The following is an 8,640-nucleotide window of genomic DNA, read 5'->3' on the forward strand; positions in this document are numbered from 1 at the left end:
ACATATTTATATAAAAAAAAAAATCTATTTATATATATCTTATTTTTCTAACTCTCTCTCTCTTCCTTCATAAACAAAAAAACCCTAAATTTTCTAAACATATAACCGCACGCACCCTTCTCTTCTCTCTTCTCAGCAGGCAGCCACAGTTCTCTTCTCTCTTCTCAACCAGCCGCGTGCACATCTCTTCTCAGCAATCTGCAGCTGCAGCCACAGCCACAGCCGCACCTCCTCTCATCTCAGCCACAGCCACAACCGCACCTCCTCTCGTCTCAGCCGCACCCGCACTCGCAGCCGCACCTTCTCTCTTCCCAACACCGGTGGAGCTCTGACCACCGTCAACCACCTTTCTCTCTACAGTCAGTCGCCTTCTCTCTCTCTCATTCTCCTTTCGCGCACAAACCTCTGCCAGACCAAAATTTTGAGATCTTCGTAAGCTAGCCAGACAGCTATCCATCTCAGCAAAGATGCCCTCGCACAAGAGTTTCATGATCAAGAAGAAGCTGGAGAAGAAGATGCGCTAGAACAGGCTGATTCCTCACTGGATCCGGTTGAGGACTGACAACACCATTTTGTACAATGCCAAGCGCAGGCACTGGCGCCGTACCAAGCTCGAATTCTAAGGTGGATGGCCTTTCAATTTTAAGCCTATTTTAGTTTTTAGTTCATTTCGAGAAGAAAGACATGGAACCATTTATTTAGTTAATGTGTTTACTCCAGCAGAGTCCTTTAACAAGATTTTGGTCATATTGTTGTTTGTTTTACAGTTTATTTTATATTTAAAGTTATGGATTTGATTTATATTTGTGTTAATCTGAAATTTATGTTCATGTTTTGATAAAAAAAAATAATGTAAATATTGTGTCTGTAAAAAAAATTGGGTTAATATTTTGTTTAGTAATAGATATGTGTTTTATTGAAATTAATTGTATAATTTATATTTTTTTTGGTGATTAAAATTATTAGTGTTATATTTAATTATAATTGCATATAACTAATATAAATTATTATTTATAATATATAAAATTTAAATTAGAATAATTAAATATTATATTTTTTAAAATAATATTTAATTGAATTTTTATTTTACTTTTTAGTTTCAAAACAAAATAAATAAATAAATACTAATTAACAATATTAATAAAAAAGAAAAATATTTAATATAGTGGCACTTTTTGTGTATTACTATATCTCTAAAAATATTAATAAAAAATAATAAAAAGAAAAGAATAATAGGATATAGTGACACTTCATGTGTGTGGCTTTTACCTTCTTAGTTTGACACTATACGCCTATAGTGGCGCAAAAAATGAATGTAAAAGGTTTCAGTGACACGTGTAAAGTGTCACTAAAAAATTTCTTTTCAGTCACCCTCATTAGTGACGCGCGTTGAAGTGTCACTATACACTTTTAGAGTTACTCAATGTGTGTCACTAAAACCCAATTTTCTAGTAGTGAACATTAACAAATTAACATTCAAATCTATTCCAAAACTAGAAAATTTAAAGAAGGAGAAGAGAAATAGCTTACCTTGAGCTGCTATCTTCAATTTTTATAATTTTCCCTAGAAGAAATGCTCTGAATTTCTAAAAAATTTGGTGAAGAACTCAACCTTCAATGGCTCTAGGTTGTGGCCAACCCAAGAGAGAGAGAAAAAGAGTTGGAATTCTAGTTTCTTTTCCTAATTTTATTCTTAAATGTAATAAAGGGATCAATTCCTTTATTCATCTCAATGAAAATAAACCTTAAGGATTATTACAAATCCAAAATCCTACTAAAGGCAAATTAAGGTCAAATTACTAATTTACCTTCTTTCTTAACTTTGAAGTAACATTGCCACCTATGGGTATTTTGGTCACACCTAATAACCCCAAACAACAGTGACAAACAAAATATCTATCTATAATGCTCGCTAAAACCAAGATACTAAACATTGTCTAAGTGACTCTACAGGCCAACCGTCGCATTCCACTATTACCGGAAATAAAAATATGAAAAATATAAAATTCATATATATCATAATTAGCACTCCTAAAATTCAAACATATCTCCAAAATCATAAAAATAATAATTAAAAGTCTACTTTTAAAATTAGACCCTAATTATCTACTAATTCTCAGAAATAAACTAAGCGGTCATTACATATACAGTACCTTCACTTTGATGTCTCACTACATCCGTAATCCAAACTAAGATCACATGCACTGAAGAACGACAGTGAACTGCACTAGCAACCATTGATTAAGGATTCCATTTATAAAAGTTATCACCATTTAGTTTTTCAAGTACTAGTAAAGTAGTAAGGGAATTTGGCATAATAAACATGACTGAAAAATAAATAAAGTAACATAAGCATTATGCCTGAGTAATAAATATCATTGTAGAATTACAATAAACAAGATACATGAGTGCATACAAGTAAAACACATAAAATCTTGTTTAAATTATTTCACGATAAAGCGCTTTGAAAATTTATCGTCGCCTTCGGGTCAGTATAAAGTTAATTTCATTAAGCCTATGGGAGATTTCTCATCTTTATTTTTTTTTTAAACTTAAATATCTCATATTTTTTTTTAAAAAAATATGAAGTACAACTTTTTGACCAAGTTAACAACTAACCACTATGAAGCTTAGTTGTGCTTTGTGAGTGTATCCCTTTATTTTAGATTTCATGACTTAACTTAGTGTGTCGCCTTAAGGGTCGATGTCACACTAAAATACATCACTTCCTCTTATTATAGTCAAGAGATCAATCTTAAGCAACAGTATAGATAAATACCTTCCTTAGGGGGGACGCAAACAAAGTCGTCTAAAGGCCGGTCTATACTCCATCGATGTTTACCAATAATGTTAAGACCACTTAACTTTAATTTGAAAATTAACAGATAAATAGCGTTTAATTATGAAACTTGTATATTAGTTATGAATTATTATTTTACGGAGATTTATTTGAATTCAGAATTCATATGAAATTTAATATTTTTGCATGTTTTGTGTTCGACAACATTGGAACGCGATGTTTGGCAATTAGAATCGCATTTTAGTATTTTTAGTATAGCGGGGCAATATAGTTAGACTTTGGGAATATCGAGATTAGTCAAGATTTTAGAGTTGACCAAATTAACTCTTGGTGGTTTTGTGACTTTTTGGTTAAGTGGAGGGATAAATGGTCATTTATCCCTTAATATTATCCCTTAATTAATAGATAAAACTTATTTTTATTTTTCATTTTATTAAAATTAGATGAAGATACAAAGATTACTCTCTCTCTCTCTCCAATTCTCTCTTTCTCTCTCGAACCCCATAGAACCTAGCTAGGGTTTGAGTTTTTGCTTCACAATTCAAGAAATCTCAGCAAGTTCTAAGTGTTCTAACCCAAGGTAACTACTCTAGTACGTTGTTTTTATAATTTCTTAAGTTTAAAGTTATGGTTTTATGCATGAATTGTGAGTTGACGTGTTGTAGTTGTTGTTCTTGTTTGTAGATATATTTTGAAGTTAATTTGAGGTTATTTATGTTGAATTAAAGTGGTTTTAGAGGATGTTGTAAGGTTTGAGCAAGTTTTGAGTATAAGAACTCAAGCTTTACTCTTTAATAGAAATTCTTGTTTCAGAGCATGTTAGATTGTTTTATTGCCTTGTTTATGTTCTTTGCGGTTTATTAATCAGGTCTAGAAGGTTTGGTTAGATTTGGGGTTGATTTGTGAGAGTTATGAATTTTTGAACTTTCCTGCACTGAATCGGTCGACTGGTTCAGGAGGACCTGTAGGAACCGGTCGATCGATTGGTCCCCAAGAAACCCCACAAAACCAAAATTCCAGTTGGGGAACCAGTCTACCAGTTGGGGAAGTTTTGGGAAGCCTAGTTTTTCCCCTTTTTGCGATATTTAGAGTATTGCCATGTTATTCATCGATAGGGAAACATTTAGCTTCAAGTTTATGTCCCAGGAAAGTTATTGAGCGTGTCACTCAACAGTTTTACGAATAATGTTATTTAGGGGCCTGTAATTTATCGAGCAGCTGTTCCACTCAGGTTGGCCGATACACCTAAATTCAGAAACAAGGCAAGATTAGTATAATGATATTCATATGTATTTACATGTTTAGGATGCATGTTAGTTAAGCCAGTTAGATTACCTTAGAAATGTATGTTGACTTAAGTACTATTCGATAATATCACATCGGTACGCCTAGAGTATGACTAACGTAGTGAGTATAGGCTGATATTATTGTCGATACTACTGAACTACTTGATAGTGTCACATCGGTACGACTAGTGTATCGAGTATAAGCTGATATTATGGTCAATAGTACTGTCATACGAACGTTCGAGACTCAGCAGCGTGCTGGACACAGGAATTAGGTTATGATTGGGGGTATGGGCGCCTGATTATAACTCGAGTTATTGCTATGTTATTATTTATGCTTTTGTTACTGAGGTTGTCTTCTCACAGTTATTGTTTGCATGTGTAGGTAAGGGCAAGGCTAAGGTTGAGCAGCCGTGAGGGCGAGCAGATGGAGATTGTACATGTTGGGGCAGTTAGGCCTGGAGCGTATGGTCTTTGGGACATCAGGGCTTATATTGTATTGTCCCTAAGCAACAAACTTTTGTATATGCATAGTGAAACTTTTGTAAATACATTTGTAAATAGGATCCCGGTTTTATATAACTACGTTATTTTAATGTGTAAAAGTAATTAAAAAAATTTTAATTAATCACGATTTTTAATAAACTCGTTGGTTAGTAACGAACTGCATAGTTAGTTAAAAATCACGTTAACATGCCTAAACTAGTAAGGTGTTACAATTTGGTATCAGAGCTGCCAGGTTGTCTTTTCAAGATCACCACGATATGTACAATCATCTTCAAGGATTAGCTCGTTTCACGGTTCAGTAAGCCTTTATTGCTTTAGTAGTCTATTTTAATAGTATGATTTAAGAGAAGCCTGATAGGAAGCATGTTAGTAGCCTAATAGCTGAATAGGTGTATGTTTTAAATTTCCAAAATAAGCAGTAATTAGTAAGTTCTTCTTGATCGCGATCTGACCAGACTAGCTCTTGGTTACAAAAGTTAGTCTAGTAGTATGGACGCTAGGCGAAACAACAAGACTCAGTGTAACGCGGTCGGATTCAGTGGCAGTGAAGGAGTTCAGATTCCCGTAAATGTTGTGGCAGAGGCAGAGGCCCTAGAGGCAGGGCACGTGGTCCGGGTGATGTTAACCCGCTACAGGCTGCCCAAGAATGGGAAAATAGCTTTGCAGAAATGCAAGCCAAAATTAATGAGCAAGCTGAAGAAATCAGACACTTACGATAATAGGGTGCTCCTGTGATCCCTGCTCCAGAAATGCAGGTAGCTTCTGCCCCTGATGTGCAGACAAAACCAGTTATTGCAGTGAACCGTATGGAACAACTGTATGAAAGGTTCCGCAAGCAGGCACCTCCAGTTTTTTTGGGAGGTTCCGATGTAATGAAAGTCGAGCAGTGGCTGACTGTTGTAACGTCCCCGCTTCAAGCCTCCATTAGGTCCTTACACCCACGGAAATTGTAACGCCCTAATGCTAAGGCACGCTACAGTGCTTTTCCAATTATTGTGCAAACTTTGCTAATCAAAGTAATTTCTCGAAAAACGTGTCAAATTAAAATTTTTTGCTTTAAACATTAAACTTTATAAAATAATATAATATTTACAAATCCCGGGATCCCGATTTCAAACTCTTGAAAATTTACTGTTTAAACTTTACATTCAAAATATACAAGTTCTGGGTCGCACAGCGACTTTCAAAATACAACACCCAGATGTCCCGAGACCGAACACCTGTGTCGCGCTGCTTGACATGTACAATCTCACCCGAGCTCAGGTTCACTCCTGTTCAGCCTTCGCCTTTCCTTTACCTACACATGGAAGCAGAAACTGTGAGTCGACAGACTCAGTAAGAAACGCATATAACATACCATATAATTTTCGACCTGTAAATAGGCGCCCATACACCTATTTACAGAGCTTAACAGATGAGCATGAACGTTCAATACCAGGGTACGACCACTATACCACATACACAACGTACCTAGCCGTACGAGTGTTGGTAGGGTTTACCTCGATCAGTGAGTAACACTGAGTGATGTACCACACACCTTAGCATTTTCCTATGCTTGTGTTGGTATCACCGTATCGTACTCAAATCAACAACAATCACTGTACCAATACACTCTATAACTTAATTATACAAGTGTTGGTAGTGCTTAACATAACTCAAGCACGCATATATAAACACATATACACACATTCAGATAATCACATCATACATTATACACAGTTCTTACCTGTTTTCCGAATTCAAGTGTGCTGGCCGACCTGAACGGAATTCACGTGCTAGATGGATGCCCTAATCACAATAACGGTAACACAGATGAGTGACTCGCCAAATCACTTTTCGGGACTTAAAACTCGAAACTAAAAGTTTCCCTATCAATAAACCTCAAGGCAATACCCTATATAACCCAAAATTGGCTAAAACTAGGGTTCTGGAAAAACCCCCAACAGGCAGACCGGATCCAACCGGTATCCCGGTTCTTGGTCACCAACCGGTCGACCGGTTGGTATAGACCACCCAGAACCGGAATTCCGGTTCATCTGCAGAAACCCAAAAATTTATCCCCCTTGATTCAAATCAATTCCAAACTTTACCAAACTTTCCAGTATACCTATACAATGCATACACAATGATTTCCAGGCAGCAATTCACAGAACAAACCAACATAACCCAAGTTGCCATTAATGAACAAAGCTTGAACTTTAAACCTAAATTTGCATAAAAACTATATACAGCCATTAAAACCAGTAGCTAGGACTTAGAATCAACTCATCTAAACCCTAAAATTCGGACCCTAAACTTACCTAAACCTAACAGCCATAATATCACAGTTTCACTAATTCAAACTAACATAAACTTGAAACTTCACATACACAAAGATTCTAGGGTTTACCTTGCTTTGATTCCTCTTGAATTCTTAGCTGAAAACACAAACTTAAGCTCCCAAAATCCTTGCCCCTTGCTGCCTTCGAAGAGAAAAAGAGAGAAGAGAGAGTTCCTCTTGATTTTTCTTTGATTTTCCTTTACTTTCCAAATGAAAATGAGTTAATTACTTAACTCATCCAAATTAGATGCTAGGTGTCACCAAAATAACCAGCCACCTAACCTCAAATAGACCAAATGACTAAATTGCCCTTAGACTTAAAACTAGGGTATTTTCAAAGCTAGGGGTAAAATGGTCAAAATCCATAACCCCGCTCAATCCCGATAATTATTTCCTCTAAAATATTCCCCACTGTGAAATAGGATTCTAAACTTACCCATGTGATCAATCTAGCCATCCATCGCATTTTCCGTTGTCGCCGAGCAAAATTACAAAATTAACATATTTCACATATAAGCTAAATAATACCCCTAGAGTTTAATAAAATCTCCAGAATTGAGAAATTATAACTCTAATATTTATTTCTAAATATTGGGGTCCACAAATAAATTAATTCACAAATAATAATAAAATAATAAAAATTAGTGCTAATTGCCCTTACTAATTCATAAACTAGAGCGGTCATTACAATTATCCCCCCGTTAATAGGATTTCGTCCCCGAAATCTAACCTGAATAGCTCTGGATGCTGAGTCCTCATATCTGACTCTAATTCCCAGGTGGCTTCTTCCACCTTACTGTTCCTCCAGAGCACCTTAACTAGTGCAATAGTTTTGTTCCGAAGAACTTTTTCTTTTCTATCCAAAATCTGAACAGGTTGCTCTTCATAGGATAAGTCTGGTTGTAGTTCAAGGGTTTCATAACTCAAGACATGAGTCGGGTCTGACACGTATTTCCTTAACATAGAGATGTGAAATACGTCATGAACAGCTGATAATGCTGGTGGTAAGGCTAGCCGATACGCTACCTGCCCGACCTTCTCAAGTATCTGAAATGGCCCAATGAACCTAGGGCTTAACTTACCCTTCTTCCCGAAGCGTCTAATACCCTTCATTGGTGAAACCCGCAGGAAAACATGTTCCCCTGCCTGAAATGTAACATCTCTGCGCTTCGGATCAGCATAACTTTTCTGCCTGTTTTGAGAAGCAAGCATCCGAGCCTTAATCTTATCAATAGCTTCATTGGTCCTCTGCACTAACTCAGGACCCAGGTACTTCCTTTCTCCTGTCTCGTCCCAATGAATAGGAGAACGACATTTTCTACCATATAACATCTCATAGGGAGCCATCCCTATTGTACTTTGGTAGCTGTTGTTGTAGGAGAATTCAATTAGAGGCAAGTACTTAACCCATGAACCCTCAAAGTCCATGACACAGGCTCGCAATAGGTCTTCTAAAATCTGGATAGTTCTTTCTGACTGACCATCAGTCTGAGGGTGAAAGGCTGTACTAAACTTTAACTTGGTACCCATAGCCTTCTGGAGACTCACCCAAAACTTCGATGTGAACTTTGGATCCCTGTCTGATACAATAGATTTAGGGGCTCCATGGAGACGAACTATCTCCTTCACATACAATTCAGCATATTGATCCACTGAATATGTAACTTTCACTGGCAAAAAGTGAGCTGACTTTGTGAATCTGTCCACGATGACCCAAACAGAATCAT

At 36.4% G+C, this 8,640-nt stretch overlaps 1 pseudogene; it reads left to right on the forward strand.

The window, feature by feature from the left end:
* Window positions 1-219: 219 nt before the first annotated feature.
* LOC115714614 (large ribosomal subunit protein eL39z/eL39x-like) lies at window positions 220-801 on the forward strand (annotated as a pseudogene).
* Window positions 802-8,640: the final 7,839 nt, after the last annotated feature.

Source organism: Cannabis sativa, chromosome 4, assembly GCF_029168945.1.
Source record: "Cannabis sativa cultivar Pink pepper isolate KNU-18-1 chromosome 4, ASM2916894v1, whole genome shotgun sequence".
Classification (NCBI taxonomy): Eukaryota; Viridiplantae; Streptophyta; class Magnoliopsida; order Rosales; family Cannabaceae; genus Cannabis; species Cannabis sativa.